Source organism: Euprymna scolopes, chromosome 26 (genome assembly GCF_053919585.1).
Source record: "Euprymna scolopes isolate OS-2025 chromosome 26, ASM5391958v1, whole genome shotgun sequence".
Lineage (NCBI taxonomy): Eukaryota > Metazoa > Mollusca > Cephalopoda > Sepiida > Sepiolidae > Euprymna > Euprymna scolopes.
In genome coordinates, this window is record NC_136507.1 from 103,412,471 (window position 1) to 103,434,649 (window position 22,179).

Below are 22,179 nucleotides of genomic sequence, written 5' to 3' on the forward strand. Positions count from 1 at the left end.
CTGAAAAGATTCGCGTATGTGGGTTGTGTTAGCGAAGCCACCGTGCATCCACATAGGGATCGGTGCGGCTTCTTTATATAACATAAAAGTTTCTTGCCACCTAAAATGCTTTGCATTCAAAACATTTTAGGCAAAACCGAACGTTAACTTACTCAAGCGTGGCCAACGTAAATAGAAGGCCTTTTCGATTAAAGTCACGTGACCTGCTGACGTCACAGAATAAAGTGCAATGGTTAGGCGATTAACGACTATGACGAGGATAATTTTAAAACGGGTGCGTTTTAAAATTAATAATTAAATACTCTTAAAAAGTTTTATAACTTTACTGCAGTATTTTCCCGATAAGAAAATGGACTCACTTTTTATTGCACGTAAATGTAAAATAATTCTTTATCTATATATCTATAAAAGTGAGAATGCGTGTGTGAGGGACTTCTCACCCTATATACTCAAAGATTTTTTGATCTACAAACTTGAAATTCGGTACATAGGGAATTCAGACATGTGTAAAAATTTTAATCGGTGTACGTCCGATAAAAGGGCTGCAAGGAGTCCAAATTGAAAAATTCGTACGTGGGGAATCATCAGATTTTTGCCTGTTTTCAACTGTTTACGATTGCGTATGCGCGGTCGTGAAACATGACAGCCTCCTTATGTTAAGTATACATTGATTTGAAAACACTTTTTAAAGATCATGTCAAGCTGGTCTAATGGTTATCGTACTAGACTCACTCTCTTGAAGTTTTGGTTTCGATCTCAGCTCGAGTATTTTTTTTATTTTTTGCTAACAAGAAGTGAACTGTTTAGAAAAATATAATACTCGCATGCACGTCTCAGTTTTATTCCGTTTTTTTTTTTTACTTCATTTTTTTAAAAGAAATTTAACGTTACGTTTAATACCGGGCAACGCCGGGTACATCTTCTAGTCTTTTATAAAAGAAAATGCAGTTATTTTTTTGACCAGTTTAATAAATCTTTCGGCAATTTCTTTAAGAAGTGAAACAGAAAATAACTATCTTCGTAATAGTCATCTATCGCCTGATCAGGGCTATTATACTTTATTCTGTGACGTTAGCAGATTTTGTGGCTTTAATGAAACGGCCTTTTATTTACGTTGGCCACGCTTGAATAAGTTGTTCAGCGAAAATTGTTATTTTTTTGTCTTTTCTCACTCAATGTCTTTAATAGTTCACACCTGTTTTGACTTGGATTTTTTATCCATTTTCCATTCAAGTTTACCAACGCTATTTAACCACGATGCTCTTGTCAGTCGTATCGTTTTTGTTTGTTTTCAGCTAAGTATATGATTGCCTCTCAATCGATGATTCATATTTTCAACTTTGGTTCTTTGTGTTTTTTTCTTCACTCAAGGGGGAAAAACAATATATAATAAATAACTTTGGTATTTTATCCTCATCATCAAAACCAATCAAACACAACAAAACAAAACAAAACAAAAAACAACAAAAAGAAAAAACAAAAGAAAAAAAAACAATTATTGCCCTTGACATTTTGCGCCGCTCATTTATTGCTAATAGATCCAATCGACATATTGCCATCCAGCTTCAATTCTGCGCGCGTGTATAGACACACGGGTATAGGATTGTACATATGGACACACACACACACACACACACACACACACACACACACACACACACACACACACACACACACACACACACACACACACACACAATAATAATAATAATAATAATAATAATAATCTATATATCTATAAAAGTGAGAATGTGTGTGTGTGTGTGACACTTTTCAGCATATATATACTCAACACATTTTGTATCCACAGACATGAAATTTGATATATAGGGTATTTAGACATGTGGAAATTGATTTTCAACCGGTAAAAATGGCTGCTTAGATGTCAAAATTGAAAAATTGGTATTTTGGGGGTCATCGGATTTTTTTCTGTTTGTTGACTCTTTCACGACTGCGTATTCGCGAATCGTCCACATGATAGTTTCCTTAGATTAAGAATCAGTAGATTTGAAAACCTTTTTTAAATAACGTGACAAAATGGACTAATGGTTATCGTACTCACTCTCTTTAGGTTTTGATTTCGATCTCGTCGCCAGTATTTTTTTTTTTTTACTTACTCGCATGCACATGTCTCAGTTTCTTTTTGTTTCTTACTTAATTTTTTAAAAAGAATTTAACATTACGTTTAATGCCTACGGTATTTCTATTTATAATAAATAAGAAATCTGCATTAATTAAAATATAATAGTTAAACATATTTTACGACCGGGCAACGCCGGGCGGTCTGCTAGTATATCGATAAAAGTGAGACTGTGTGTGTGTGTGTGTGTGTGTGTGTGTGTGTGTGTGTAGGGACAGCTTTCTACCTATATACTCAACGAATTTTTAATATACAAACTTGAAAATTGGTATATAGGATAATCAGACATGTGGAAAAATTTTAATATGTCTTCATCCGGATAAAAGGGCTGCTAAGGGGTCAAAATTGAAAAGTTGGTATGCGTGTGGGGGTATCATCGAATTTTTGTTTGTCAACTGTTTCATGACTGTGCATGCGCGAAGAGTTCACTGTTTCAGGACTGTGCATGCGCGAAGAGTCATGTTAAGAATAAGTAGGTCTGAAAAAACTTTTTAAAGATTGCGGCAAGCTGGCCTAATGGTTATCGTGCTTACATTGTACATTATATATATATATATATATATATATATATATATATATATATATATATATATATATATATAATCTTGGAAGTTTTTTTAATCTTTAAAACTATAGAAAAACTTTTTAATATTTATATTTTTTATCATTCATTGGAAAACTATTTAATCAGTAAGTCATTTAATCACCTGCAATCGCCGCATCAATTGCTTTCCTGAATTTGCAACAGTACTAATTCTTATTTAAGGGATCATCAGTTGTTTACCATGAAATTCTTTCGGGGATTTAAAAACAAAACAGTATAATAAATCATGTCTCCCTAGAAGTGTTGATCAAACACCACCTCCCTTAATCACAAGAACAAAAAAAAGTTCTGAATATTTGATTTAGTCGCCTGCTCTAGATTTATTTGGCTAATCTAATCATGCTATCAAAAAACAAAAAAATGTCCTCCTTACCTGTGACATTCGTCCTTGTCTCCAAATTCAAATGTATACATATATTTAAACAGTTATATTTAATTTAGCTTAAATTTGCGTTTTTTTTTTTTTTTTTTTTTTTTTTTTGCAAATTTAAGCTAAATTAATATAACTGTTTAAACAACGTAAACCTCATTTACTTCGCATTTTATTTCTTCTATAATTTTTTCTGTTCATATTTGACTGTTAATTGAAGTATCCTAGTTTTCACGTCAATTTAAAAAATTAACTTTAAATCGAGAAGGCAAAAGGAAACTTCGTAGCAACAGATGAGCTTAAAACCAGATTAAAATATCCACCTTTAAGGCAACAAAGCATCTCTAATCGTAACTGTTGTTGTTCCAGGTTATACAACGTAACATTTAGTCCATATGCCTTGAATCTCTCTTAGTGATCGTCAGGAGCTCATTAATCTCCACTTTTCTGGTTTATCCAATCGAGAAATCGGCCACAGATTGATATGTGATGAGAAAACGGTACGAATGACTGTGCAAAAGCACCAAAACACTGGCAATGTACGTGATGCCTCCAAATCTGGTCCTCTTATATTTAGTTCTTACAGAGAAGACAATGTTAACATCCAACAGCAGTTTAATCTTGTTAAAAGTGCCCTCTTTCTACGGTTAAGAACAGATTGAAGAAATTTAATTTGCGAGGCTGTGTTGCAAGACGCAAGCCAATGATTTCTGTAAAGAACAGAAAGCGCCGTCTGGACTTCGTCAGATGCAATGAAAATCATGACTCTTCATATTGGTCAAAAGTGATTTTAGCAACGAAAGCAAGCTTAATAGGCTAGGCAGTGATGGTAGGCAATAGATCCGTCAAAGAAAGGACGAAGAATTCAATCCTAGGTGCACAGTTTCAACGCAGCAAGGTGGTGGAGGTTCAGTTTTGATGTGGGACGTTATTAGTGCCAATGGTCCAGAGCCTATAGTTCGCTTGCAAGGTTGAATTAATTCGACTAAATACATTAATATGTTTTCTACCCTACTTTCGCCGGAATTTGGATTATAATCCCACCATTATACAGAATAATACTCCCATTCACACAGCTCGCAATGCCAAGAGGTTCCTTGAAGAGCATGATATTCCGCGTTTGGTTTAGCCTGCACAATCTCCAGGCCTCACTCCTATCGAAAACGTATGGCATTACATCAAGCAACAACTACGCAATTATAAAATTTTAAATCTGGAAGAACTTTGAACAAAAATTAAAGAAAAGTGAGGTTCTCTTTCACCGAAGTATTGCCGCAGACTACTTCGATGAATGCCCAAAATATTACAGACGGCCAAATATTGCAGAAGGGCTATGCTAGTAAATATTTACTAGTTCATCGTGTTTCTGCTGTAATTGTGTTGCATTAAATGTTCTAAAGTTACATTTAAATAACAATTTTTTCATTGTGTGGAGTTTCTTTTTGCCTTCTCGATTTAAAGTTATTAAATTTAGCTTAAATTTACGGTTTTTGAAAAAATGACAAATGCGGACTTTGTTCTTTGTAGAGTCCCTAAACCTTTTCATAGGCTTGTGTTGAGGCCGTTTTCCATTTTCCAACATCTTATAAAATTTTGTTTCGGCAACCTACCACCCAACGCATGCGAGATCTGATTACAAGGGTTTCAACACTAGAGCAACATGCTCTTCTTACAAGGACTTCACTATCGGGTACTTGTGCTTGCCACTTTATGTTTAAGATACGTCTGAGATATTTTTGGTTAAATCGTTCATTTAATGTGCTTTTGACGCAATGTTCATATCTATGATGAATACAACAATGTGGTTAACCCACAGGTCTTGTAAACGCAGATCCTTTTCCTGTCTATGATGCCACGGTCAGGCCATACTCTATTCTATAACCTTCCAAAAGCTACAGATACCTTTTGAGTTTGTCTGCGGATTTCAGTGTCAAAAGAGCCGTCGCTTGACAAAGAACTACTAAGGTAGACAAACGAATCAATTACTCCTAGTCTAACACCACAACCATGATGTTCGGCACCACGTATGACTGGCCTGGCGCAGGAGTGAACATCACCTTTGTTTTAGTGCAGGAATCAGCAAAGCGATCCATTATATGCTGCATATCAGCCTCAGTGTGCGACAAAAAAAACAACAACAAAAAAAAACAAGACCAGCATCGTCTGATTATAGTAATACCTTGCCTAAGACATGATGCAGCTTGGTTCTGGCATTAAACCTTCTAAGATTAAAAATGGGACTTGTGTTCGAAACTTAACATGACACCCTTATATATATATATATATATATATATATATATATATATATATATATATATATATATATATGCTTTAAAAGTTGAAATGAAATAATTCATTAAAACACGAAATGTTATAATAAAAAATGAATTAGTGTATACTATGATATTCTGGTGATCACAACGATCTTTCAAGATTTCGGGACGGCTGGATAGGCGAGATATTTATATGATCCGGGAAATTATTCTTACTTGCTAGATGACAAGGACATTAGGAGGCCGTATTAAAATAGTATATTTTCCTAGGAATTACCTCATCATGTCGAACGTTAACATCCCTCCAACTTTAGGGTAGAGAGGTGGCTGTATTGCTTGCAAACTGAAGTGTCCTAGATCCTGCATAAATGCTGAACAGAACGGAGAGGCTATGTTTACAGCTAGACCATCGTGCCCATTTTGTAGGGAGGTAAATGTTCACTATCTAGTGAATATGTTGCTGAGATACGTAAACCATTCATCCCAGGCATTATCTTTCTCTTTCGAAGGAGATGAGTTTATTGCCTGCCAACTGAGGTACCCCCATCCGCCAGGATGTAGCGGCGAGAAAAAACAGTTCGCTTCTTTTTGGGATGCAGTATTTTTCTGTACATTAAACACCGATTTTATGCTTGTCTTTTTTTTTTTTACATGGGGATGACCACTTATCAAAGCCCGGAAGCCACTCGGGGATAAGGGTTATTTTGTGTACAATAATCAATGGGATAATATCGTAGAAATAGTTGGTATTGAGGATTTGATAAAGTGTCTTACTTAAGGGGGCGATTAATCAGGAATTTGTTTCTGTTGGGCTTGAAGACATCCAAGTTGTAGCCAGGTGGGAAACAGGCAAACGGAAGAGAATTCCACAGCCGTGCACTTCTCAGAAAAAAGCTATGGTCATGGAATCTACGTTTTGATTTAGGCACAGATAAAAAGTGGAGGAAATTACTGACAGTGGTTTTAGCTAGACAGTTGTTTATCATGAAGGATTGGGGAGGAGGGACCAGAGATTGGAGCTCGGACGAGCACTTGCCATGGAAATAATGATAAAACAAAGACAGGCTCGCAACGTCTCTTCTGTGGGAGAGAGGTTGCAAGGAAGAGAAAAGAGAGCATCCCCCACTAAGCCATGAAGTCTATTTTGTACTTTGTCAAGGCAGGATAGGCTGTTTTTTTAAGCTCCAGCCCAGATGTGGCAGCAGTACTCCATCTTTGGACGTACTTGGCTTTCATAGAAATAGATAATTGCATCAGTAGTGAGATATCTTCTGGAGCGGTAGAAGGATCCCACCATTTTCCCAGCTGCCCGGCCAACAGACTTGATATACGTGTTCCATTTCAGATCAGGAGTAAAGGTCAAACCCAGGATCTTATCAAAACATGAATCCTCCCCAAGACGAGAGCCATCCATTTCAATTGATGCTAGATGAGGAACAGAGCGTTCATGATGTAAAGTTAGGAGCTTGGTTTTAGATACATTAAAAGTAACCAGCCATCTCTTCCCCCACTGAACGACGCGCTCAGAGGAGAGCTTTGTCATTTACAGCCTTTGATGTGTTGCCGTAGATGGTCGTGTCATCAGCATAGATGTCAACGAATGATTTAAGTATGTGTTTTGGGAGATCATTGATGTAGATCAGAAAGAGAGTTGGGCCCAGGATGGACCCCTGGGGGACTCCAGCATTAATACTGTGGGCTTCTGATTGCTGCCTATCAACCACTACTCTTATGAACCTATCAGAGAGAAATGATTTAATTATTGAGAAAACATTTCCAGTTATACCGTAGCTGGAAATCTTGTGAAGTAGGCCCTTATGCCAAACTTTATCGAAGGCCTTTGATATGTCAAGAGCAATTGCTCTAAAAAGGAAGCCTTTGTCGAGAGATTCACTAATCCTATGGGATATAACTGTTAGCACATTAGCTGTAGATCTAGCAGAACAGAAACCATATTGCATGTCACTAAGGAGGTTATTTCTGCTGAGGTGGTTGACTACTTCTTTATTTAATATGGATTCCAGTAACTTACTCATGACACACAAGAGACTTATTGGTCTGTACTGAGAGGGAGATGACTTATCACCTGAGTTCTTAAATACAGGGCATACTGACGAGGTTTTCCAGGGTGTTGGAAAGCACTTCTCCTTAAGGCAACGCTTAAAGAGTTTTGTAAGTATGGGGGCAAGTTCTGGTCGAAGCTTTTTCAACACTATAATTGGAATGTCATCTGGGCCAGTTGCTTTACTAATGTAGGTTCTTGATTAGTTTGACGACCTCGTGCACAGATATTTGTATGTTGTCTGTTGTAGGAGGAAATAAAGGGAGTTGATGACCTTCGTCGCAGAGGGTAGAGTTAGCTGCAAAGTTCTTGGCAAATAGTTTGGCCTTGTCTGATGCTGATGAGATGACCTTAGGTCCATTGATGATGGTTGGGATAGAACGCACGCATCTGTTCAGGATCTTGTTTGCTATTTGCCAAAACTGGTGGGAACCAAGCCGATGCTCAGCTACTTTGGATTTGACGGACTGAGCATATAACTCTCTTGCATTTTTTATTACTCTTTTACAGTGGTTGCTGGCAGTCCTGAAAGCAGCTTTAGTCTCAGTGCATCTAATACATTGGTAGCTATGGAAAAAGTGATTTCTGCGCGCAATGGCAGCAGCACATTCTGGGGAGAACCATGGCTGGCTGTTAGGTTTTTGTTGGAATTTTTTGGATGGTATGAATCAGTCTATGCCTACAATTAACCATTCGGTCAGGTCTGATACTATAGAGGATACACCCTTTTTAAACATAAATGCAGAGGTAGATCAGATATGAATGTACGTAAGCTGTCCCAGTCAGCAGTAGAGTATCGATATACAGTACAGTAGAGAGGTACGTCTGAAGACTTGTTGTATTTCATTTTTATCTTAACTGATACAACAGAGTGGTCGGAGGATCGCAGAGGAGATGGAACGGAACATGAACATAGCTCAGGGAAGTTGTGAGAAAAAGGTCTAGAAGGCTTGCATACTGACCAGTAGTATCGGGCACACGGGTGGGTTCGTGAACAATCTGAGTGAGGTCATAAACAATGGCAAAATCATGACAGAACCTCCCCTCATCATGTCTTATTTGAGTGGGTGAGCCATTCCACATTATGGAGTCACCGCAACTGTGAATGGTACCGAAGGATGAGCAGACAGGATGAGGTCAATTTTTTCAGATATACCTGTAAGGACAGTAACCCCGCTGTTGTGGGGGCGATATAGGGCAAATATGAATGCGGTGGTGTAAGCAAGTCAACCCGGAAGCACATATAAGGTAAATTAGGGTCTTCTCTGGAGATATCTCTACCACACAGGAAGCCATCTTTAATATAGGCGCATATTCCATGTTCATGGCGATCTTGGGGGTCAGATTTAGATGCTAAGTTAGAGTATCCATTAATTATGAACTCATCTAGGGAAGTGGTCGGCCCTATGCCAGTTTCGCTTAGAAAGAGTAAGTCCGGTTTCGTCTCCTGTAATTGGGTTTCAACCTCTGGAAGGTTGAAACGTAGACCCTTTATGTTGGAGAAGGTGATATGGTAGTAGGGGTATACGTTGGAGGATGGGGTTCTAGGTTTATTCGTGTTTTTTTTTTTTTGTTTTTGTTTTTTTTGAGACATTTCATGTTGAGTTTTTGGGGTTTGTGAAACAGGTCGACAGACTTAGTTAGAGTAGGACAGAGAGGGAAAGTAAGAGAGAGAAAGAGAGGATTTTTTGTAACACATGATAAGGTAAAGTCGTAACAATTACCCACTAGTATGGCATCGAGAGACCCCACCAGAAACTACTGCATGGTCCAGAATCCATTCACCAAATGGCAATACAGCAGCCCCAGTACTTTACATCTGCTGATAGGACAGCCTCCTTAGTGGTTAACCAAGGATCGGGTCCCTGACTATCAGGCGGGTAACGTCAGCCCAGATGAAACGTTTACCTCCAGCACCCTTATTAGTGACATGGCCACAAGGATAGACATAGAAACAGAAAAATTTCCGACATCTCTGGCTACTGTTCACGAAGTATTACCAACCTGAAAAGCAGCTTTTTCTTCGCCCTTTGTCAGAAAAATCACTCATTGGAAATGAGGACTGAGGGACAAAAAAGGAGAAGCGAGAGTTACTGGAGCTGGCGATAACACAACCACAGTGTATTATCTACTCTCCATTAAAAAAAAGTAAGGACTTATTAATATCTACTTAATATAAGTCCGTTACTCCGTTCCCAGTTTAGGAGAATATTTGAAAATAGTATCCCTTCCCATTATTATGCGTGGATATATATATATATATATATATATATATATATATATATATATATATATATATATATATTGCTTTATCGAACCTTGATAGAGAATGATTTGAGCATTCAAGCTTTATCTTATAAGACACCGTAACGGAACTTTCAATTTGTGAGGTCGGATTTTTTTTTTTTTTTTTGTATTAATGTAGTTTGGAAGAACCCGTTTAAAAGCTGGTTAAGAGTAGAACAATTTGGCTTAGGTACTAAGTTTAGACTTGTTAAGAAATAATGCATACTCCTGAGAAAAAAACATTTTTAGTGTTTAGTTAATAGTGCAGATATAATTTGGAGAAAAAAAAACAACAGAAAAAAGAGCAAAAGAAAGATAAGTGCAGTTGAAATGTTCAGAAATTTAGTCGAACCTGGAATAAATAAACGAATAAATAAATGCATAGAAAGTCAAACCTGGAATAAATAAACAAATAAATAAATGCATAGAAAGTCAAACCTGGCGGGGGAGAAGTAAATAGGGACTTTTATTCTAAACAATTTGCTAATGTTTTCGATTTGAAAAAACATTATCCCTCCCCCTGTCTGTGTGTGTGTGTGCGTGTGTGTATGTGTGTGTGTGTCTCTCTCTCTCTCTCTCTCTCTCTCTCTATATATATATATATATATATATATATATATATATATATATATATATATATATATATCGATCGATCTACCTAGCTAACTTGCTATCTATTTTTGTTCATCTCCCTCTCTCTTCCTTTTCTATCTCTGTCTTTCTCTCTCTCTCTCTCTCGCCTTTTTCGTCTCTTCCTCTAATTCTTTCTCCCCACAAAAAGGCTGACTGACTTGTATTTTCTCCTAATCATCATTATCTCTCTCTCATATATATATATATATATATATATATATATATATATATATATATATATATATATATATATATATATATATATATATGTGTGTGTATATATGTATGTATGTATGTATATATATACATATATATATACATACATATGTATATACATACGTATATATATGTGTGTGTTTGTCTATCTATCCATTTATTTGTTTGTTCTCTTCTTCCTCCTTTCCTGACTTCCTTTTCCTTACTCTTTATTATCTGCCTCTCACTCTTTCTCTCTCTCCCCTCCTTCCTCGTCTTTCTTTCTCCGTTTCTCTCTAATTTTTTTTCTACAAATAAGCCTACTGATATCCACTTCCTCTTACATCGACTCTCTCTCTCTCTCTCTCTCTCTCTCTTTCTCATTCCCCGCCCTTCTCTCTTCGTTTCCACTAATCCACCAAAACCAATCGTTCAACCTATTTTTCTCACTACGTTATCGATCTTTATTTTTACAGATCTTTCTCGGATCCACGTACAGGTAAACATGGAACGTAGACACAGCGGTAAGTTTTCAAAACACCTCTTCAAAAAAACGCACCAAAATTGTTTGAGTTTTCCAAAATTTTAGGTGCTTATTCAGATTGGCACTTATGAAGATAAAGAAAAATGAAGAAAAACTTTTCTCTCGTGTACCTACTTTTCACGGAATGAAAACTAATCACGAAAATTGATCAAGTATTATTTTTATTTTCAAAAGAAAAAACAAATTTGCCCTTTTTTTTTTATCAATACGTGAAAGCCGAAACCATTTTAGTATTCTTCAAATTTTGTTTTCAATTTACATTAAATGACTTTTCTAAACTAAGTTTTTCATTATTTGAAAATTTTATTTTCTGAAAAATGAAAAAAAAATTTTTTTTTTTAAGCACGTTGTTAATAAATTATTGCTTTGTTTTAAATTGTACGTTTTTATTGTTTTTCCGACATTATCCAAAAACCAACCAAACAAAAAAACAACAACAAAAAAAAGCAAAACAAATTTGAAATGAAAATCAGTTGTCTGTCCTTGATTTTACTATCACCGGTAGTTCTCCCCCCCCCCTTATGGGCACGGAGTTAAATTTGATTTTCTTGAATAATAAAAAAGAAAAACACCTACTTGATCAAACTACGTGATTTTTGGAATATTTTATCTTTGTTCTGTGACTGGTATGTACATCATACAGACTTTTCTCTTTTTCTTTACTTTTAATTGCCGCCATACGTGTCAATCTAAAGAAGTAAAAAACTTTTTATAAGACATTTTTTGTATATTCTCGCAATTTAACTATGATACGATTACATGAAAAAACAAAAAACAAAAAAAAACGAAAAACGGTACTTGTTAAGATATAGTCGACAAATCCTTTTTTTAATATGTTGTTTTAAGCAAAAACAACAGTACTTACTTGTCATGTCGAAAAAAGTAATATATCCAAAGATGACAAAAATTTACCGCTATTGTGCTTTTAGCAAAAGAAAAATATTGTCGCTATAGGCTTTAAAAGAGTCCGCTATTAAAGTGTCGAAAAAAGAAGATAAGTATATCTGCTACATTCACAACATCCAAGATGTTTACATCTAGGGAAAATGTTAGGTTCCCCAATTTTCCGTAAAAATTACTTTAAACTATAACTAATTTTCTACTCGATGGATTTTCGTAATTTTTTGATATATTACTATTTTCGACACGTCAATTAAGTAAAAAGGATTTCTCCTACATTGACTAGGGACAAATTAACTTAAGTGTAACATCAGAAAAATACTACACTGTAATCTTAGCCCGAAGGCCAGATTTAGTTTTTCTATTGTTTTTGTTTTTATTTATTTTTTATTTATTTATTTATTTATTTATTTATTTATTTTGTACGGCTTCATAACCTTCGAGTACAGAAAATTAGGTTAATAGATTTGGATTATTGTATTAATAAAATAGTAACGATACGAATTATTTGTTTTTGTCCACCATTGCGATAGGAAAACATTTGCCTTCTCTTTTCATGGTGTGCGTACATGAGGAGTTCGAACACAAAGTGTGATAAATATAACTTCTTCAAAGTGAGAAAATGGGCGGTAAAATGACGTACATTTCAAACCTATTAACTCACCATATAAGTTCGCTACGAATTGTTTTTCCTTTGAAATTTAATACTAAGTGGAAATGTCTACAAACGGCAGACACGTGCATGCAATATTGACTTACTTTTAAAAAGGAGGTTTTAAGTTCGAAATATTAGAAAAATGTGGATATCATGTGATACACATTTGAAGGAATAAAAAATAAGCAAGCGGTAAGTAGAAAAAAAATGTCTCTTTATGTATGTTACTGATCAAGACCTTCTTTTAGACTCAGCCCCTTCTAATTTTCGAAATTCTTCTTCACTTTCTCGCTTGATATATATATATATATATATATATATATGTGTGTGTGTGTGTGTGTGTGTGTGTGTATATATGTGTGTGGGTGTGTATATATATGTCTGTATATATATATATATATATATATATATATATATATATATATATATATATATATATATATATATGTAAGGTATTTGAATTCTTCGTCCAGATATTCAGGACTGCAAATTCTGAAAGCGCGTAAGAAGAAACCAATTATCACTATCAGCACCTCCCACATAAAGAACTCCGGAGATTTACTGAACAAAATAAAAAAACATTAACGTGCAAAACAAAACTATTCACAGCTGAGATATAACATCATTATATACTAATGTCCCCATTAAAAAATGCTTGAATCTACTCCTTAAACATTTTAAAAAATCTAACATTAGCTTACCTTTTCCTCCCGACACTCTTATAAAAATCATTAGACTTATAACTAACATGACTTACTTTCATTTCAATAACAATTTCTATAAACAAAATGTTGGTCTTCCTATGGGTAACCCTCTTAGTGGAGTATTAGCTTGCCTTTTCTTAGAATTCCTAAAATCTGGTCCTTTCAAATTCAGATTACCTCCAAACAGAGTATTTCAGATACATTGACGACATCTTAATTTTTCTTCCTGAAAATACGCGCATAAATATCATTAGAGACAAATTAAACTCAGTCGAACCTTCCATAAAGTTTACCTATGAAACAGAAAACAATAACTCATTACCTTTTCTTGACATACTTATAATAAAATCCAATAATAAACTATCCTTCAAAGTCCACCGCAAAACTACACACAAAAACGATTACATACATTTCTATTCACACCATAACAATAAAATAAAAACAGGGATGATACTTGGTTTCTTCTTACGCGCTTTCAGAATTTGCAGTCCTGAATATCTGGACGAAGAATTCAAATACCTTACAAACATTTTGAAAACCTTGCAATATCCGTATATATATATATATATATATATATATATATATATATATATATATATATATATATATATATATATATATGAACAAATGATTAATAAAACATGTTAAAAACATCTTGAAAAAGAGTTAAAAACATATTTCATTTTAAAAAGGAAGCACAAGATAAGTGGATAGTCCTTAATCCGCGGAGTTTCGGAGAAAAACTCTCCTTCTAATCAGAGGGCAGGAATTAGAAAAATGCGGGATCGGATTTTGCATGTAAAAGTATTTAATGAAACCATCTTAATTGGTTAAAAAAGGGTGAAGTAAGGGGAATAGGAGGTAAAAGAAAAAATTATATATATATATATAATATTATATATATACATATATATATATAATATTATATAGATATACACACACACACACACACACACATATATATATATTATAAGCTCTATTTCCTTTTCGGTTTTATTGAGCTTTTACATCTGGTTGAGATTACTTTACTTGGAAATATTAACTCTTTAATATTTATAATATATTTTAAGTTTACCATTTTGATTACCTTGGTAAACTTATTGTAATTTTTATTTCTTATATATATATATATATATATATATATATATATATATATATATATATATATATATATATATATATTTTGTGTACAGAAAGTTGTTAGTTGAGACAGGTCATTGGTACCGTCGGTTTCAAGCCCGATAATAAGGCCCGTTTAAGGTATCCTTATCAAGCTCTCTTCAGCCAATATTCGTCTCTCTCTATATATATATTGTTGTTTTGTTTTGTTTTTTCAAACGATAAGCTCATTTTTTTATTTACTTAGAAAATCGACCATAATTTATTTGGGTGTATATAACATTTTTGTTTATTTATTACTTTTTAAAACACCTACGTACACGCGTGTTTCGAGGTAACTACCTCTCATCAGCGTAACTCGACTGTTTCTAGGGATCGAACTTCAGACCATGTTTACCATGTTTATATATATATATTAAATTAAATGGGCGGAAGTCTCCTGAGAGCTCTTTCAGCTATCATCTCATCAGGAAAAATCGATAGCGTAAAAATAATACTATGTCGAAAGTAAAGAGTTCTGATAGGGAACTATTGAATGTGCCAAAAATTACGGGGACACTAAAATAAAGTTTACTAACGTTTAAAAAACGATATAAATAATAGCACAACGAGGGGAAAAAATGGAAGAAAAGATTCACAGTTCCCCAAAGAAAAACAATGCGTTAGATGTTTCTTTCTGCCGGCACAAAGAAGGTTTCCGCACCGCAATAGAGACAGACTCCAAAATCTTTAAATGGTTTCTGGAGTCCGCTCTATGTAGCACCTCGAACCATTCAATTTTATATCTATCGGCACAGCACGGGTCGTCAACCAAATGCTGGCCAATAGCAGAGTCCAAGGCTGCAGAAGGAGGGAGACTACCAGACCCTATCCTCCCTTGTCTGATCTTCAATGGAACATGCTGGTTTATACGAGTCAAAAGATGCAAGGATGTAAGGCAAACTATCCTTGCGAAAAGAAGGAAATGCAGGTCTCGTAGTATATACCAATATGGCATATACTACGAGACCTGCATTTCCTTCTTTTCGCCAGGATAGTTTGTCTTACATCCAAAATAGCAATATTGTGTATCGATTCAAATGCCAGTGCGATGCTGGTTATGTTGGGCGAAAATCTTTGCATCTTTTGACTCGTATAAACCAGCATGTTCCATCGAAGATCAGACAAGGGAGGATGGGGTCTGGTAGTCTCCCTCCTTCTGCAGCCTTGGACTCTGCTATTGGCCAGCATTTGGTTGACAACCCGTGCTGTGCCGATAGATATAAAATTGAATGGTTCGAGGTGCTACATAGAGTGGACTTCAGAAACCATTTAAAGATTTTGGAGTCTAAAACTTGTGAAGGATTCTTGATAACATTATCTATTACAAGAAATGGAAGTCCATAACAATGAAACGACAGTCACTCGGATATAAGCGTGAGACACAAAGTAAATAACACACAAAATAAATAATACGCAAAATGAATAACACACAAAATAAATAATACAAAACATAAATAATACAAAAAATAAATAACACACAAAATAAATAACACACAAAATAAATAACACACAAAATAAATAACACACAAAATAAATAATACAAAAAATAAAAATACAAAAAAAATAATACTAAAAATAAATAACACAAAAAATAAATAACACACAAAATAAAAAACACACAAAATGAATAATACAAAAAATAAATATTACAAAAATAAATAATACACAAAATAAATAACACACAAAATAAATAAAACACAAAATAAATAATACACAAAATAAATAACACACAAAATAAATAACATACAAAATAAATAACACACATAATAAATAACACAAAAAATACATAACACACAAAATAAATAACACACAAAATAAATAATACACAAAATAAATCACACACAAAATAAATCACACACAAACTAAATAATACAAAAACAAATCACACAAAATAAATAATACACAAAATAAATAACACAAAATAAATAATACACAAAATAAATAACACAAAATAAATAACACACAAAATAAATAACGCAAAATAAATAACACAAAAAATAAATAATACACAAAAAAAATAACACATCAAAATTAACAACATACAAAATAAATAACACACAAAATAAATAACACACGAAATAAATAACACACATAATAAATAACACAAAATAAATAACACACAAAATAAATAATACAGAAAATAAATAACACACAAAATAAATAACACACAAAATAAATAACCCACAAAATAAATAATACAAAAAATAAATAACACACAAAATAAATAACACACAAAATAAATAATACAAAAAATAAATAACACACAAAATAAATAATACACAAAATAAATAATACAAAAAAATAAATAAAACACAAAATAAATAATACAAAAATAAATAACACTCAAAATAAATGACACACAAAATAAATAACACACAAAATAAGTATCATACAAAATAAATAACACACAACATAAATAATACAAAAAATAAATAATACAAAATAAATAATACAAAAAATAAATAGCACACAAATTTAATAACACACAAAATAAATAACACACATAATAAATAAAACATAAAATAAATAATACAAAAAATAAATAACACACAAAATAAATAATAAAAAAATAAATAATACAAAAAATAAATAACACACAAAATAAATAATACTAAAAATAAATAACACTCAAAATAAATAACACGCAAAATAAATAATACACAAAATAAATAACACACAAAATAAATAATACAAAAAATAAATAAAACACAAAATAAATAATAAACAAGTAAATGACACACAAAATAAATAATACACAAAATAAATAATACACACAACAACTTACACACAAAATAAATAACACACAAAATAAATAATACACAAAATAAATAATAAATAAAATAAATAATAAAAAAATAAATAACACACAAAATAAATTATACACAAAATAAATAACACACAAAATAAATAACACACAAAATAAATAATACACAAAATAAATAATACACAAAATAAATAATACACAAAATAAATCACACACAAAATAAATAACACACAAAATAAATAATACACAATATAAATAACGCACAAAATAAATAATACACAAAATAAATAACACACAAAATAAATAATACACAAAATAAATAACACAAAAAATAAATACCACACAAAATAAAAAACACAAAATAAATAACACACAAAATAAATAATACAAAAAATAACTAACACATCAAAATTAACAACACACAAAATAAATAACACAAAAAATAAATAACACACAAAATAAATTACACACAAAATAAATAACACACAAAATAAATAACACACAAAATATATAACACACAAAATAAATAACACACAAAATAAATAATACAAAAAATAAATTACACACAAAATAAATCACACACAAAATATATAAATAAAAAATAAATAACACACAAAATAAATAATACACAATATAAATAACACAAAAATAAATAATACACAAAATAAATAATACACAAAATAAATAACACACAAAATAAATAATACAAAAAATAAATAACACACAAAATAAATAAGACACAAAATAAATAACACACAAAATAAATAATACAAAAAATAAATAACACTCAAAATAAATAATACAAAAAATAAATAACACTCAAAATAAATAATACAAAAAATATAGAGAATTGAGTATAAAATTGAATACATTATTTCATTATAATTTGTTCAAATAAATTTTTGCTTCAGAAAAATAAAAAATAAATTGTTTTACTTTTATTCAGTTCTATACTGTTACTAAATTGACCTTTCAACCCACTTCGCATTATTTATTAGTAGCAGGACCCGTTTTCCGGCGTTGCCCGGTGGAACTATGCCCACAACGTATAAGTATGAATTGAATATAATTTATTTACCAATCTAATTTTCTGATAGAGAAAAATACTGTTAAAAGAAAGCAATAGCTTGATGATTGTTATTTTGTCTTTGTTGTGTCAGGAACAATAGTCATAAATTAAATGTGGTCATAAAGGCAAATATAACGCTGAATGCTTAGGTTGCCCAAATTTTTCTTACCCTGTGACTGATGGATCTAGCCGACGCAGCAACAAGCCCCAGCTCGACGGTGTTTCAAGCTTATACCCAGAACCGTTTTGTGGTAGACAACGTTGGAATAGTAAGGAAGTAAGATCGGCAGAATATATTGAAAGAGAAGAAAAATAGCTGTAGAAAACGTACTGATACCCTTTTCCTCACGCAATGAACTATTCCGGGGGTGGGGGCATTCTTAACAAAATATATGAGAGAAAAACGTGTATAACATCTTTCTTTTAAAACTCCTCGTTTTTTTTTTACCTTTCCCTCTCTTTTTTATGTTTATCTCTCTATCTTATCCAGCCAAGAAAGAGGCCCTCTCCAATGAGTGAGGATAAAACAAATGCGACACTTTGTTAAAACTGCAAAAGCATTTATCTAATCTAGTAAGGACACCTAAAAGCCAAGAAAGTGTGTTTGGGTTCGGTTTCAGACCCAAGGTAGATGAAAAGAAATCTCTTCATATGTCACCCCCTCCCTTTTTTCTTAACCAATTTTGTTCCTGGTCACGCGAATCACACACACACACACACACACACACACACACACACACACACACACACACACACACACACACAAACAAACAAACAAACAAACAAAAAAACAGACAACTGTACTTTATATAGTAGCAGAGCTATCTGGCGTTGACCTGGTGAGGGATGTAACATATTTCTATTAAAATTTCTATTTCTCTATCTTTTTTTTCTTTCCCCTTTCCTCTCTCCAACCTCCTTGTTCCCTTTTTATCCAACCTATTTCTCTATAGCTGGACATACACACATACAACGCTTCTTTATATAATAAATTTATTGAGAAATTAGTCGGCTTTTTTTTCTAAATTTTATATATTATTCATCCAGCGCAGTGCTTATCAAGAATATACCAACATTGTGGGTCCTTGTTTTGTAGTTGTTTTTTTTTACTTTTAGTTAATTGTAGAAACATCCACACAAACAGACAACTGCCGTTTTATATAAGATGTTGGTCGTTCAAGTTATTATTACAAACTTTCGGATAACATTACAAAAGACGATCGCAAATTATGAATTTTGGAGTAGGAGTCGGTGTGGTGTGAACACCTTCCTCAAGGGCGTCTGGAAAAGTTTAGCGTCGTGTCCTCCACTAGAAAAGAGGACTACATGCAAGGTATAATGATGAACTACTAACCCGACTCAAATGCAAAAAAAATTGTCATTGCATCATATTGTAAAAACAAAAACAAATGTCTATTTTTGTTGCCAACTTAGCCGAGATTTAAATGCCAAGGCTAAACAAATTATAAAGCGCGTGATGAACTGCATTAGGAGATAAATAATATTGGAGGTTAAAAATTTAATAACATACCCACGTGGAGGAGTAGAGAAAGAGAGAAAGAGAAGGAGATTAAGAGAGAGAGAGAGAAAGAGAGAGAGAGAGAGAGAGAGAGAGAGACTGCGTGCGTCTGTGTGATGCGCTCAAATAGGTCAACCTATTAGAACATAATTTGGAAAGTGACTGCTTCCTTTCCATTCGTGGGTTGAGCTCTTTGGCAAGAGTAAACAATTATCATTCATCATAAGGCATTGTTACTCATAAAAGAATCGAGAGCTCTAGGTAGTCGATAATGTAAACACATTACACGCAATATAATTCCCTTTACATCGTTACGAGGGTAATGGCCGTCGGGTTTCGAATTTCAGCTTTAAAGTCCCCGATTGAATCCAATGAAGTCGGTTTTCGATTGTCAACTCAGGATACAACGAGACAGTGTGTCTGTAAATGACTATTTCTGTGTGTGTGTGTGTGTGTGTGTGTGTGTGTGTGTGTGTGTGTGTGCTTTATGGGGAAAACATTCTTATTCAATTATATTTCACTGTTTATACCAATCCTTTTATTTATGAGCTCGATGTATGTTACATATAACTACAGAGCATATACAAATAAATGACAAAAAGTCTATATTCCAAATTCCAAGACGTTCATCTTACCATTTATTTATTTCAGCATGTAAAAATGTCCAATTCTTCACAGTACCTGTTTCGCCACACAGGATCATTCATATAATTATTATGTCAACTTGTTTAAAAAAGATTTTCCGCCCTGGCTCATTAGAAGAATAAGAACTCATTAACTTTAACATATAAATAAAAAGAATATGGACACGATTATATAAATCAAAAAAAAAAAAAAAAAAATCGGAAGAGTAGTTACAACTGTGTTCTGTGATATTTACGGCATCTTTGATTTTTATATCATATATATATATATATATATATATATATATATATATATATATATATATATATATATATATATATATATATATATAAGTAAAGTAACTTCCAATTTTAAAAATACATACAATTTATTTTGGAAATATAATTTATACAATTAATGAATATGAGAAGAAAGTATAATGCCACCAGCTTTTCAAGGCGACCATGAATTGATTTCACGAGAAACTCTTGCGGAATAGCAGTCATAAATCCACGTAATCGGCCATCAAGTTCTCCTAACTTTCTTGGTTTGGTTGAGTAGACTTTCTCTTTTAGCCAACCACAGAGAAAAAAAAAAGCCACAGGGCGTTAAGTCAGGACTTCTAACCGGCCATTTATACGAACCGCGATGGCTCATCCATCTGCCAGGGAATTGGGCATTCAGCTAATCACGAACAAGAATAGCAAAAAAAATCAAATCTTCAATATTGTCCGAAGCATTAATAATTGGCCAAATTTCATTTCTCGACATAGTAAGGTACCTCCGTACTTTGCTTTTGCTGTTGGTGAATTTAACCCACATATATAGTTATTTTTACAAGGGGGTGACCACATTATCAAATCCCGAAAGGCCACTCGAGGATAAGGGTTAATGGATGTACGGTAGTCATAAAGACAGCAGTGCAGTAATCGTAGTGTGAATTTGGTATCATTTGATTATTTAAGGGGTGACTCAGCAAAAACTTGTTTACATTGGACTTAAAGAGAACAATATTATAGTCAGCTGGAAAGCAGGCCAGCGGAACAAAGTTCCATAGGCGAGCAGTACTAAGAAATAAGTTTAGTTTTTGGAATCCACGTTTAGATTTAGGAACAGATAGAGTGGGGGAAGTTGTTGATAGTGATTTTAGGCTAGACGAGTGTTTTTGTGAAAGTTTGACAAGGAGATCATAGATTGGAGCTCAGACGAGCAGTCGCCATGAAAACAACGATAGAGTAGAGACAGACTAGCAACGTCTCTTCTGTTGGAAAAAGGTTGCAGGAAAGAGAAAACGGCATCACCCACCAGGTTTCAAAGTTGGTTTTGAACTCTGTCAAGGCAGAACTGGGTGATCTGAGCAGCTCCGGCTCAGGTATGGCAACAGTACTGCATTCTATAATGTACTTGGTTCTTATACAAGTAGAAAATTGCACCAGACGCGAGATATCTGCTGGAATAATGATCCAATCATTTTTCTGACGACATTGGCAATGGATGTGATGTATGTGATCCATTTCAGATCAGGGGTGAAGGTTAGACTCAGAAGCATGTCAAAGCATGGTGATTCTGTAAGACGAGAACCGTTCATTTCAATTAGGGTTAGATGGTGAAAAGAGAGAAACTTGGTTTTAGATGCATTAAAATTAACCAACCACCCTTTTCCCCATTGCATCACG

At 33.3% G+C, this 22,179-nt stretch overlaps 1 protein-coding gene across 1 annotated transcript in view; it reads left to right on the forward strand.

Annotated features, from left to right (window-relative positions):
* LOC145248322 (serine/threonine-protein kinase SBK1-like) overlaps positions 1 to 22,179 on the forward strand; it is a 66,271-nt gene that overhangs the window by 23,294 nt on the left and 20,798 nt on the right. The window contains exon 2 of the mRNA XM_080110231.1: positions 11,040 to 11,087. The gene's annotated coding sequence lies outside the window, so the exon portion shown is untranslated. The remainder of the gene's footprint in view (positions 1 to 11,039; positions 11,088 to 22,179) is intronic.